At 34.3% G+C, this 13757-nt stretch overlaps 1 protein-coding gene across 1 annotated transcript in view; it reads left to right on the forward strand.

The window, feature by feature from the left end:
• The first annotated feature begins 10818 nt into the window (after positions 1–10818).
• LOC148950813 (discoidin domain-containing receptor tyrosine kinase B-like) overlaps positions 10819–13757 on the forward strand; it is a 117634-nt gene continuing 114695 nt past the window's right edge. Inside the window, exon 1 of the mRNA XM_089090019.1 lies at positions 10819–10933. The gene's annotated coding sequence lies outside the window, so the exon portion shown is untranslated. The remainder of the gene's footprint in view (positions 10934–13757) is intronic.

The raw sequence follows: 13757 nt of genomic DNA on the forward strand, positions 1-13757 counted from the left end.
GAACAACAATCAATATAAGGTTATTATTAGTTAAAAAAAAGTGAAACTAATATACAAATTTCATTTTAATTATTCATGTACGGTGAGTCAAATTCGAAACCTGTATTAGTTCAAAAACGTTCTGAAATTAAATAAAAAAGAAAGTTTTTTTTTAACTGAAAATAAGGAGTGACATTAAATCTTAAAACGAACAGGAATTAAACCGTATATGAAAGAGGATGTCCCCTCCTCAACGCCCCATTCTTTGCGCTAAAGTTTGACTTTTTCCCACAACTCTACTTTTTAAAACAATAAAAACTTTAGCGTAAAGCACGGGGCGTTGAAGAGAGGACAGCCCCTTTCATATACGGAATAATTCCTGTTCGTTTTAAGTATTGATGTCGCTCCTTACTTTCAGTTAAAAAAAAACTTGATGTTTTATTTAATTTTGTATAAGAATCTGGCAAATTTCTTCAGTGTGCTCACCCCCCAAAAAGTTTCCTCCCTATGGAAAACTCTCTCCGTGGAAAATCCACCCACCAGAACATTTAACCCCCCCCCCCGCCCTCCGTAAAATGTATGCAAAAATCCCAATAACAGATAGTGCGATTTTTGGGGGAAAGAGACATTGGAGTGGGGCTAGTCGGCCTGAATCTGATGGTGTGATTTTCATTAAGATTTGTTGACTTTTAGGAGGTCTTTCCCCTGTTGTCGAAAATCAGGCAAATTTTATCATGCTCGTAGCCTTTGATGGGTAACACTAAACTTAATCAGCCTCATATATTCAGATATCAGCATAATAAGGCGATTATTTTGATATATCTATTAATTTCAAATTCCGTTTTTTAGAGTTTCGGTTACAACTGAGCCGCGTCTCTCCATACTTACAGTTCATTCCCACAAACTGTTTGATGTCATCCAAATCAGACTCGAAAGTTGTCGGGTCTTTTTCAAGGACAATGTGCTGCCCTTGCCCGGATGTATAAACGTTGTTTAAATAAGAAAAATAAACCCGCACGCAGAAGCAAGCTGAATGAGTGTTTTATGAACCGAACAGGACTGTGAGAACTGTAATTCACCTTTATTCAAAAACTTAAGAATTGTTGATAGCTTGTTAGCTCAAAAATAAATAAAAGGATGTAAATTGTCTCCAAATATATCTTCCTTTTTAAAGGATGATACTTAAATAATAACGTATGAAAATTACAAGTATGGCTTTTGACATAATAAGAATGAAAGAGGTCTCCTAAAAACGTAAACTGGTCACACTATTTTAAAAGGGAAATACCAACAACAAAATTAGAATGTTTATTCTTTCAATCAGGGGCGTCGATTCACAAAAATGTAGGGGATGGGGGTGAAGCATTTTTTTCAATATCTATGAAATTGCTAAAAAAAATTTCTTCTAATTTTATTAGCAACAAAAAATTGCAAATTCTTTTTTGTATTTCGATTTTTTCTAATAAAAATGGCAAAATAAGGTACATTTAAAAATATAAGGGGAAGGGAAAAATCTAGGGGAAATTACGCCCCTCCTCCTAATTGGTGCACCTGATTTTGATGCTGCTTGACGTCAATCGATTCATCTCATACCGTGAACTTGCTGCTCTTTTTACTGAGTATGTCTGCCGCCTAAAACGGACAAATAAGCAGTATCTTTTGAACTTTAAAAACTTTGTAGGTTTTTCTTATTTAACTAGTTTTTATCCACTCATAGGCTTTAAAAATTTTGCTTGGTTGGATCTTCAGGTCTTATATACTTAAAAGTTTGAGTCCAATAACGACTGGTGGTAAAAAATCCTTATGAAAAGGCCGTCGGTTTTTTTTCTTGTCGACTCCAGAAACGTAACATTTTATGGGATTTGCATTTGAAATTTTGACGTTGGCCCCAATGCCCATTGAAGTGTGGATTTCCGAAAGGTTTTACTATTATATTTTCTCTTTTACTCGTTTAACAGTGAAAATTTTTTCATTAAAATGGTTACAAGGGCACAAATTAATGGGGGCGGGGGGCAAGTGCATCTCCTAGATTGTGAACAAAACACAGTCTTTTTTATTTTCTTTATAAAATTTGAAAATAAAAATAATCCTAGGTTTATTTTAAAATCACTTTTTGTATGTTGAATCGAAAAATCTCCCCTCCTCCCCGATACATTTTTATGCGCTAGCACCACTAAGTTGTTATTCTTTTCTTGTGGTTTAAACATACTTGCATATCATGTGGCTTAATCAAGAACATCAGCATAATTTTTCCCTATCACTTTTCAGTAATTGAGGAAAAAAATGATTTCGTAGATTTTGATCACAGTTAAAACTGAAAAATGCTTCATCGGTAAACCTAAGAAAAAATTAGTAATTAATATATTTGTTCGGATTTTGCCTCCTTAATTTTCTAAAAGTAGAAAATGCTACATATCATCGCTCCTTATTATCAAAAAGTGGAACGCTACTGTTAGATCAACAATACATGACATGAATTAGTTGACTTTTTCAAGGTAGTCCATTCAACAAAGAATGTTTTTCAAATTTTAAAATATTTTTCCGACACCAATTTCTCAAGAATGTGCGAGAGCCAAAAGTGCAATGTAATAATAGCTTGTAATCTCCGTACTGATGAGCTCCAAGTATTCACTTGTCAGAATACAAGATGACAGATTTGTTGGTAATTAGACAACCCATTACTGGTAAATCTCTGACAGTGGGAAAACAGTAGGAGAGAAACTATTACGTATGTCAAAGCTTAATTAACTATTAGTGGAACTAGGATTGACGTTGGCACTCCCCTGAAGTGTAGAGTGTTTGTTTGCTCCAAAATCAATTTTGAGTCTTTTAAAGCTGTTTTAATGGTTATAATGACGTTAGGTTTGTCCACTTTTCGATTGTTCAATGAAATTCATCAGGATAACATTTTCAGAACCAAGATCCACCAAGGCTATGTATCTTTGAGGAGGCATCTTTGCATCTTTGAGGAGGAGGAGGGGGGAACAATAAAACAATTATATAAGAATTTGAATAAGAGATACCTGGGAATTTGAACATATAAGTATTTCAAGGGGACCAGGCCCCAAGGGACATCCCCATTATACGTTCCTGACGGAAGCCTATAGACCATGACGTTATAGTTTCAAACCAGTTGTCTGATTTACAGCCCAGAAGTCCTCACTGCTCCAAACCTGCGGTACTATGGGTGATGATAGTGATGTAGGAAGCTTTTGACATATTGGAAAAGGTTGTATGAAGACGGAATTTGACTTCCTGGCAGGTTTGGTATTAGTAAACAGGAATTAATGCAAATATGAATTGAGCACACACTGTCATGAATCTTCGTTAGACTTGGACAGTTTTTCTCTTATCGGAAAGAAAAGGTTGTTAGACGGGAGTCGTTAGCTGCAGAAAAGAGCATCCCCAGATATCAAAATTTTATAGAGACAGAACTTTACAACCATAAAAACAGCTTCAACATACCCCCCCGCCCTGTAAGGTTCCGTGATCAGAGAAGAAAAAAACAGACAGAAAATAGAAAAACAAACAAGGCCAGTCAACCATCCCAAAATCACAGGAGATGGGAGTAGGGCATGATTTCACCAACTCAAATAGCAACCGAATCCAATCCAGACACTTCAATTCCAGGGGAAACCGACAAAATAGAATAAGAAGAAAAACTTAATTTAAACTAGAAATCGCTTGAAAATTTTTTAAAGATGTCAAAGGAGTGGCAGCTTGTAGACTAGGTAGTCTTCTCCATAATCACGTTCAAGCTATCAGGGGGTTGAAGTTGGACCGCAATTATGGAGCATGAGGAATCTACAAGTTGTTGGAAGTGCCGAAAAAATTAGCCGGTTGGTCACAAGCAGCGTTCATGCACTGACTAAAGTTAAGGGGTCATATGGCTTCAATGTATTATTTATTATTTAGCTTTTCCCAGAGCCACTTTATATAGAAAGAGTAGTAATATAAACTACGGAGGGGGCTTATTCGATTGGAAATTAATAGATCTAGTTACATTCTTAATGGTCGAAAGTAGCCAGAAGGTGACAAGCCCCCATCCCATGTCCTATCTAGCTCCCCTCCCTGCAAACACATTTGATCAAAATTTGAGGTAGGTGTTTATTTCAGCATAATCAGAAGGTCTAATAACTAAGCCTACCAAGATGCCATGACCCCTCACAGCCCTTGTGACAAACGTTGTAAATTACGTCCATTGTTTAGATCACAGTTTATAGAATTATCCAGTAAGTTTATCGCAGATCATTTCTGGTCTTCATTCTCGGTACGAACAAAAACTCCTCCCACTTCTTTTTGCATTAACGGGTTAGTCCGTCAATCCGTCAATCAATGAGAAATGGTTACAAAGTGCATTATTCGTAATAGTGGGTTTCCACTTGTTTCGTGTCCAAGAGAAATCTGACTTGTCTACCCGTGAAAAGATCTATTGCCGCTTATGTTTCTATCTGCAAAAACGTTCTCTGGAGATCTCGCTCCTTGGTCCGGGTTTTTATAATGGGTGAGATAGGGTATGATCATACTGCTAATTCTATAAACTGTGATTTAGATATAGGATTCATTATTGGAAAAAAGGGAATGGTTGATTCTGAGGGTGTTCAAAAAGGCTAAGGGTATTAAGGTGAAACTTCAGGGAGTGATGAGAGGGAGGTTGAACTAAATCAAAAGACACTTTGAGCATCCAGCTTATCAAAAAAAGCGCATCTACAATATCTCAAGAATGAATGAGGCTATTGTGTCGAAACTTTCAGGGTATGTTGAACAGCTTGTTGAAGTATGATCAGAGGGCAATCTTTCTCTCTCCTATGTCCGTTTTAGATGCCTTCCTCTCAAACACATCCGATTGAAATTTTGAGCTATCTATTTTGTTTAAAACAGTCTAGAGGCCGAATAACTCTGCCTCCCGGCATGAAATGACTACCACAGTCCCTATGACAAGGGCCGTAAGATCTGAACTATGGCCGATGTTTACATAAACGTTTTGTTTTAGGAAAGGGTGTCTATTTTGATCTTGGGACTTCGAAAAGTTCCACTATTAGTGATCAAAAGGCAACTAGCCCTCCTCGCCCTTTTCAGATATGCCCTTCAACACTGATCAAAACTTCAAGATAGCGATTTTGATCAAAATAGTCAAAAAATCAAATAGTAATGTGTCCGGGGATGTCATGACCCCCTCAGTCCCCGAGGTGAGGGTTGTAATTTATGCATTTTGCCCACTGTTAACATGTAGGATTTAGTATTAGAACAGGGGGTATATTTGACCCTGGATGGGTGCTAAAAGGCTAAGGAGATTAAGATAAATCAACTTTAGGAAACTTTAGAGAAAGTTGAAATAATTTAAAAGACGCTATGTGGGTACAGGTTATCAATAGGGTACATTTGGAAATCTTAAGGCTGGCTAAGGGTAACAAATTTAAACTTTCAGGGCTACCACTACCACAACTACTAATGCAACTGCAACTGTGACTTCGATTGCAACAACGGCTTATTGCTATTACTTGCGATTGCCGCTGTTGTCACTTTAACTGCAATAATCAACTGTGACTTCGATTGCAACAACGACTTATTGCTATTATTTGCCATTGCCGCTGTTGTGACTGTAATTACAATAATAACTGCGGCAACGAGCGACTGCTAATGCTTGGGACTGTGACTTTAAATACTTGCGACTGTTACTACGGCTCAACACTTTACCTTAAAGAGCGAGGATTGAGGAAGGGCCGCCCCCCTCATATAAGGAATGACTCTCCGATCAAAAAAAATGGAAGGATTTATTCTGTATATGAGGGGGTCTATCTTTTCTTCAATCCTCACTCTTTAAGGTAAAGTCTTAAGTTCTTTAAAAAATACATTTCACTGAAATTCAACGGCCCTTGTGTTGAACAGTCTTTCTTAAAGAATTCTGACAAAAACTTGAAATTTAGTTTAAAGAGCGAGGGTTGAGAAACAGGGCAGTCCCTCTCATAATATCTGTTCGTTTTAAATTTTAACGTTGCTCCTTACTTTCAGCTGAAAAAAGTTGTTTTTACTTAATTATACTTAAATGTACTTAAACTGATACTTCGCATAGCCTACTAGATTTAATCATAATTAACCCCATGTAGATGAATAATCGAATTCTAAGAGAATTAGAAATTGAAATGTCAAATTAAAGTCAATTCAAAACGTACAAAAGTCCCTGTAAACAGGAGTTTGGCTACTGCCCCCTCCTAACGTAAATATTCTAAAGTCTATTGTGGCATTTGCACTTTATTGAAAAAAGGTCATATTTTAAAAATGATTTTAATCGTTATAACATTGAAAAAAATACTGTTAAATAGAGTCTTGAATTACTGAGTGTTCAAGGATTTAATATTATTATATACTAAACATTCGTTTCATTTTCATTGGTTCTTTCCAGTCGTCTTGATTATACTGTATATTTCCATTTTCGTCAATGTTTAGAAAAATCAAATCACATAAAAATACCTACAGCTTTCAATAAAACGCAAATAACCTAATAGACTTTACAATGTTTACGGTCAGGAATGGGAGAGAGCGCAGTAACTAAACTCCTGTCTGTAGCAGTTTTTGTTCATTTTAAACTTGAATTGAATATTCATTTTAATATTTATTTGCCTTACGATTTATTTATTCATCTGTATCGGCATGCGTTATGAGGGAAATACAAACTTAAGACGAACATCAATAATTGATTCACAGTTGACGCAATAAATACCTGCAAAAGTAGCATAATTTGAACTGACTCATGATTTTTCCCTTTATTTATTGAGTTTTGAAAAATTAACGCTTTACTTTGAAGTGAGTTTACTTGAGGTTTTTAGAGAATTTAAGGTATATATAAAAAGTTATCAATATCGTGGATGGCAAAAACTACTGTAGGATTTACAGTAGTATTTACACTTAATCTAGATACCATACTTAATAATAATTAGTTGAAAATAACTGGGGATAGTAATGGTCGGACCAAAGACCCACTTTGTAACTACAATCCTGCAGATCAAGAATCATCCTACGTTTTCAATTTAAAGAAGGTGCTATTTGAACACCTTTCTGCTAAAATGTTGACAGTGGATGAGGACCATGCGCTACATTGTTTTTACAATAACTTAGGATCTATGCACCGTTGCTGCACCAAGTCAGGAGTTACCCTGTTTTACACTAATTTACGGCAAATCTCATTTTTGCATCGAATCAGAAACAATGCAGGATCCCATTTGCTTTTCCTTGTATGTACTGCAGCAATGTATGTGTTTTCTCTGAAATTTTCAAAATGGTTGGCTCAGGAACAATTTTTTGGTGCAAAAAGAACAGGCTTACTGCAAAGTTTTGTCGCACCCGCTATTAATGGGTCCGTTGAGTCATGTGCTGTAGTATAATATTGAAATTACCTTTTTGTCTTATGGTGTTAAGCGTTTCCCCCCAGAAAATTCCCCCGAGAAAAATTCCTGCTTAAACTACTCATATGCTTAAGTCAGCGGCAATGCTATAGCGCTACCTATAATAAACTGATATTAGGCTTCAATGTATTTTTAGAAGTACTTCATTTGGAAGGGTTGGTCTTATAAACTTTGGAGGGGACTCGTTAGAATGTGAATTAAAAATTCTGAAAGATCTTAAGCCGAACTGGCCTGCCATGACAAAAACCAACAAAGAGAAAAATCTAAAAAAAACGAAGAATAAGCGAGACTATGGCTAGTGGAGAAAAGAAAAGACAAATGTAAAACAACGCGGATATTTCGCCTGTATCCAAACAAGGCGTCTTCAGCACGAAAGAAACACAAGAAGAACAGGATAAAAAAACTAAGATAAAACTAAAAACCAATAAAATGATTTCAAATGATAAGGGTTACATTCAATGGGCGAGGGAAGCCATAGAAATTAAAAAACATATGTTTGCTAACCTTTCGGTAAATAGGGACACAGGTAATTTAAATATTGACCCAATTTATGATAACCTTCTAAAGAGTGAATCAACAGTCAATAAGGGAGTTAAGATTTTAAATAATCACCAGGGGACTCTTTTACCTGCTCGACCAAAACGATTTGCTTCAGTATTAGCTAACAAAAGGATTATTTCGCAACAGAATAATTAAAGTAATTTACAGTTTTTTTTTATTTTTCCTCAGTTACTCTGTTGTCCTCACTGAAGTAACTCTATAATAGCATCTTTTCCCTACGTGGATCAGTTTGCGCCAACTGTACATTTTTTTTTTTGGTTGTGGTTTTATTGGTTTTTAGTTATATCTTGTTTTTTTTTATCTTGTTCTTCTTGTGTTTCTTTCGTGCTTAAGACGCCTTGTTTGGATACAGGTGAAATATCCGCGTTGTTTTACAGATGTTTTTTCTTTTCTTTCCACTGGCCACAGTCTCGTTTGTTTGTTGTTTTTTTTTAGATTTTTCTCTTTGTTGGTTTTTATTAAAAATTTTAGTGCTTTTTTAAGAGTTAAAAGTGATAGGATGACAACCAGTCCCCCCCACGATGTTTTTACCCCGAATGCATTTGGTCAAAATTTTGAGATAATCATTTTGTTCAAAATAGTTCAAAGATCAAACAACCATGCCTTTAGGCATGGTTGACTGGGAATAAATGAAGCTTTTTTGAAAGTGCTAAAAAATTTTGCGTGAAGAATCTGGTATTAAGAAGGGGGTTAACACCCTTCTTTTTTTTAATTTATGTATTACATAAGGCAACATGAAGAGTAGTACGCCATTGTAGAAAAGTGAAATCAGCACATGACAGAAAAAAAATTTATTGAATTAAAAAAAAAATGATGAATAACTTAAGTAACCTAAATTTATTCACTGTTTTTTAACATAAATACTCAAACAAAGTTTACTTGAATCGATTAAAAATCAAGCCGGAAACTAACTCTAGAATCTATACCAGAAGAATCTCTTGGTTCCTCTATCTCTCGCTCTTATTCATGATAATTTTCGTTCATTTTATGCCAGAAATCTTGCTCAACTTAATTTATGCTAGTTTAAGTTTTAAGTTCGCCCTTCAACTTTCGTGGGAAAACTGTATTTTCGTGAATTTAGCGCAGCACAAATAGAGGAAGGAGATAGAACAAAATTCATAGAATGCATTTAGTCTTCAGTTTATAAGAAAGTCTAATCGAAAAAATTTAAACATGCTAATTAATGTGATTTCCCACATAATCCACATAAGAATTCCACATTTTAATCCAGAAAAGCTTTGTTTTGAGCCAGGGGCGGATCCAGGATTTTTTTGAGCGGAGGGGGCGCAAAATAGGCTGATTCCATAAACTTGCACTAGGAGCAAGTTTATTTAACGCAAACTTGTGTTAATTAAGTAAATTAAACTACTTTAGACTACGTTAGAGGGGCGCGCCCTCCTCGCCCACCCCTGGATCTGCCACTGTTTTGAGCTAACTTTTTGATGCTCCTTTATTTTTTCAGCAACACGTGGAGCAATTTTAGTATGAAATATTAGCTACAGTGGTGTAGCTTTAAGGGGACAAAAGCCTACACTGTCCCCAGGTGCAGAATCTCTGGGACACCATTTGAATATGTTTCAAGAAAGGTTATGCTCTTATGTTCTGGTAAGTGTCAAGGTATATTTGGTTATGCAGTTTATGTGTCGGATAGGTAAATACCAATAAGATAACTAAAAGAATTAATTCAGAATAGTATACTGATAAGGTATTCAAATCAAAAAAAAATTTATTTCTTTCTCATTTTCGAATATAGAAATGATTAAAAAAACTGTTCGGTGTATTTATTTTAAAATATTACAGTTAACCCCAGAACAGCAAAAATGCCTTACTGTCATTGAAAATTATTGTCTTTGACGGATCCTATGGGTCAGGTTGAAAGGCCGTATCAGCAACGACAAAATCGATCCCCACGCTGGCTAACTTGAAATCGCCTAAGTTGTGAGCCAACAAAGCCATGATGCCATGGCTAGATCATAGACTTTCAAAAATGTTTCTCTACTTGCAGCCAGAAAGCACCCGTCGCCGAGGACGGCCGGAGAACACGATCCGTAGGAGTAATAAATAGAATTGAAGAGCCGTTTAGATTTGTCTACTCTCAGAGGGGGAGAAAACAAAGCTGAAAGATATGATATCAAGGATCTCTTGACAATGTTGACCAGGCACCAATTCACCAAAATGATGGGGACCAAAGATTTTTCTTTGGATTTGTTATTTTTTCTTAATGAAGAATGATATATTTCAAATCATAGGGAGGGGGGGGAGAGTTTTTTTATTTCCCCGTTTCAATGAAAATATCAAAAAGGTATTTCTAAAGATCTGTGGTTCCAACTGGTGCCCTTCGGGATCTTGCCAGTGGTTTCAATTCACCAAAATGTAGGAAAGGGGCAACATGTATTTTTCAAAATCTAGGGGGCGAAGAGAATTCTGTTTTATTTCGATTTTTTTCAATGAGAATAGCAAGAAAAGTATTTTTCAGTGAAAAATACCATATCAAACAAACACAATATTTATAACACAATATCTAAACACAATATTTCAAGATTTGTGAAAAATACCATTAATGGTATTTTTCAAAATCATGAGGGGAATTGCCCCCCCCCCCCAATTGGTGCCCCTGGATCCTGCTCAAACTTTACAGGTTTTCCAAGTGTGGCTGTCATCTGAAGCTCTCACCTCCTTAATTTTGTATCTATAATTGCACAGTCATAGATCCTGGCAATTAATCACCTATGACAATAAGTACTATCAGCTAAATCGTTTTATTGTCACTTCAGCTACAACCGGAACAAAACGATGAGTATTGTCGGTGTTACATTGACCAATGAGAGCGGGTCTCCGGCGCGAAGAGGGAGCATCTTGTTCCAGAATGTTTCTGCTGGAAACTGGTGTAGATGGTTGCAACTTCAGTTGGCTGTTCGCTTTGCTGGAAAGCAACTGATAAAAGCGCTTTGTATTAACTGCTATTAATTGCGGATATACTGTTGTTAATTGTAAGTTGCAATGCTTCTAAATTCATGTTGTGTTTTATGAGTGGCATTATTGATGCTGGGTATCAATTTAGTTGGTCACCCCTTCTAATAAAAATATATTAAATAAAAGGGTAAATATATAAAGGATTCATATAGAGATTAAGTAAACTCACCAGTCAATGCCTTATCTCGTGCTCTTTCTAAATATAATAATCCTTTCACTAGCATATACATCTCACCCCATTGTTTTATATATGCCCTTAATTAATTAATGTCTCTGTAATTTTAGATCGTCGATGCTTTGTTTTCCTTATAGATGGGTAAAATGACCCGTAAAAACCAAAAGACCTATATTTCATATAGCCCATGTTGGATATCGAATATTACTTAAATATAATTTATGCTTGCGGAAAACGAGGGAAGTAAACATGATAGTGTCATTATTAGAAACACCCTGTACTATTATTTATTTAGTATGTTTCTTTTAGAAGTAATCCGCCACTAAATTGATGCCTAATGGTGAAACATGGTTAAAAAATCAAAAGATTTTGAAACATGAGATAAAGGATTTTTACAAAATTTGTCTTGAAACTGGAATTTTAATTTGATTTTTATAGTTTTATTGGGGAGTTTCTTTAGTTAAAGTTCTCGGTATTATAGTCTTCTGAACTATAATACCAAAAGCGCATTGCCGTTTGACTGTCCATTTAACACTGTTGCCAAATATAATTAATGCTCACTACGATAAAATTATGTCCTATCCCCATCTTCCAAGTAAGGTCAGATATAGCAATAGGCTATATACACAAACTTTTCTTTTTTCCCCCTCCTTTTTAGTTGGAATATTTTGCTTTATCAACCCAATTGTTACTACCATAATTACGAAAATAATACAAACTTACGGAATTAACATGTTTTATTTATGGAGCTTTAAGGCATAGCTCCCGCTTTAAGGGGGGTTAGGGGCTAACAGTAGCAAATACCATATTTGGATGTATTTTTGAATGGGAAATCGAATGGTACCACTTTTTGTCATTGTAATGATTAGTTCCGAAGAGGCTATATAAAAGAAGGCTACCGTTCTTTTATTTTGAGTTTTACTTATTTTGAGTATTTTGATTTCCTTTATTTAACTTTCAAGGTTATTGTTTAGTAAATCTTCTACTTTGTTGAAGTGTCTGTGGTTACACAGCCGAAATATTTGCATAAATTGGTTCCCTTGTGGCTGTCTCGAAAGAGTCCTCGTTTACTTGAATTGTTTTTTCTTTATTGACAATAAATTAACTGACAAAGATTTCTTAGGTTAGAAAGCAAACTCTAATATGGCTTAAACTCTTATTCAGATCATGGGAATAGTTTTTTCAAAATAAGAAGTCAAAGAATAGTCGACTCAAACATTTTTTTTTTTGTTTCTGAGGAAAATTCTAGGCCCTAGAAATAGAGAAGGACTAAAGATATAAGCTTGAAAATATTTTACAATTTAAGGCTTTGAATCCGTTCTTGGAAGTTCTATTCACCTGAGTAGACCATTTCCAAAGATAAAAGTCGATTAAAGTGGATTTGTTCTTTTTTAATTACTAAGCACCAAGGACAGTGACAATGAAATCTGATTATGAAAATGGTTAAGTGGAAACTTGTACAACCATATGTATTAAAAAAATATTTAAAAAAGGGAATTCAGTTTTCAACATAACATACAGTTATGCGGTTTTAGATAGTAGCAGGCGCAAAAAAAAAAAAAAAATTTGGATAAATTTGCAAATAAACCTGAAAGTGTATGGCACTGAACAGTATAAGAAGGTGTAGTTTTCCTTTGACAGTGTAGTTTTCAGTGAGAATCCACCGATTACGAAGCTTTGAACTAGAAGCGGACAAAAAGTGTCAATTTTTTCAGTTTTTTTCGCTTATTTATTTTCATCGTTCAATACGGTCAAAATTACGAATGTGACGCTGCCCTAGTAACTTCACAATTTTGAAACAACAAAACAAAAATTGTAAAAAATCGTAGTTTTCAGGTATGAATAGACCTAAAATAAGTCGCAGGGGAAAGAAATATTTTGATTTTTTATATCTTTTGTAATTTAAGGCTAATTGAAGTTTTCAAAAATGACAAATACAGAATATCAGCTGACTTGCATACAGTGTTACTTTTACTTTATATATATATGTATATATATATATATATATATATATATATATATATATATATATATATATATATATATATATATATATATATATATATATATATATATATATATATATATATATATATATATATATATGTATATATATATATATATATATATATATATATATATATATATATATATTTATTTATTTATATATATATATATATATATATATATATATATATATATATATATATATATATATATATATATATATATATATATATATATATATATATATATATATATATATATATATATATATATATATATTGTTTGCATAAGTAATCCTAATCTTGACTCTTGTTTGAACACAATATCAAACTAATAGGTTAATTGGAACTAGCCTCTTTCCCTAAAGATTTGATTCCAACAATACATGCTACAAAATTCTAAGACTGTTAATTAACACGAATATATGTCGATAGAATAATTTCCTAATTTATCCCCAACTACAGAAGATGGAGGAAGGGAAGCTATTGAAACGATCTCACTCGCTTCTAGGAGTACCTCAAAGATAGGTCATTTAACCTCACTAATTAATTTTTCCCGGGACCTGAAAATAATTAACTAAAATACAATTCTTAAAGCCCCCCCCCCTGTTATGCAGGGAAATATTTAAGATAAGGCACATAGAACAGTATTAGAGGGTG

The sequence above is a fragment of the Artemia sp. Qi Xiang Cuo genome, chromosome 6 (assembly GCF_049724085.1).
Source record: "Artemia sp. Qi Xiang Cuo chromosome 6, ASM4972408v1, whole genome shotgun sequence".
Lineage (NCBI taxonomy): Eukaryota > Metazoa > Arthropoda > Branchiopoda > Anostraca > Artemiidae > Artemia > Artemia sp. Qi Xiang Cuo.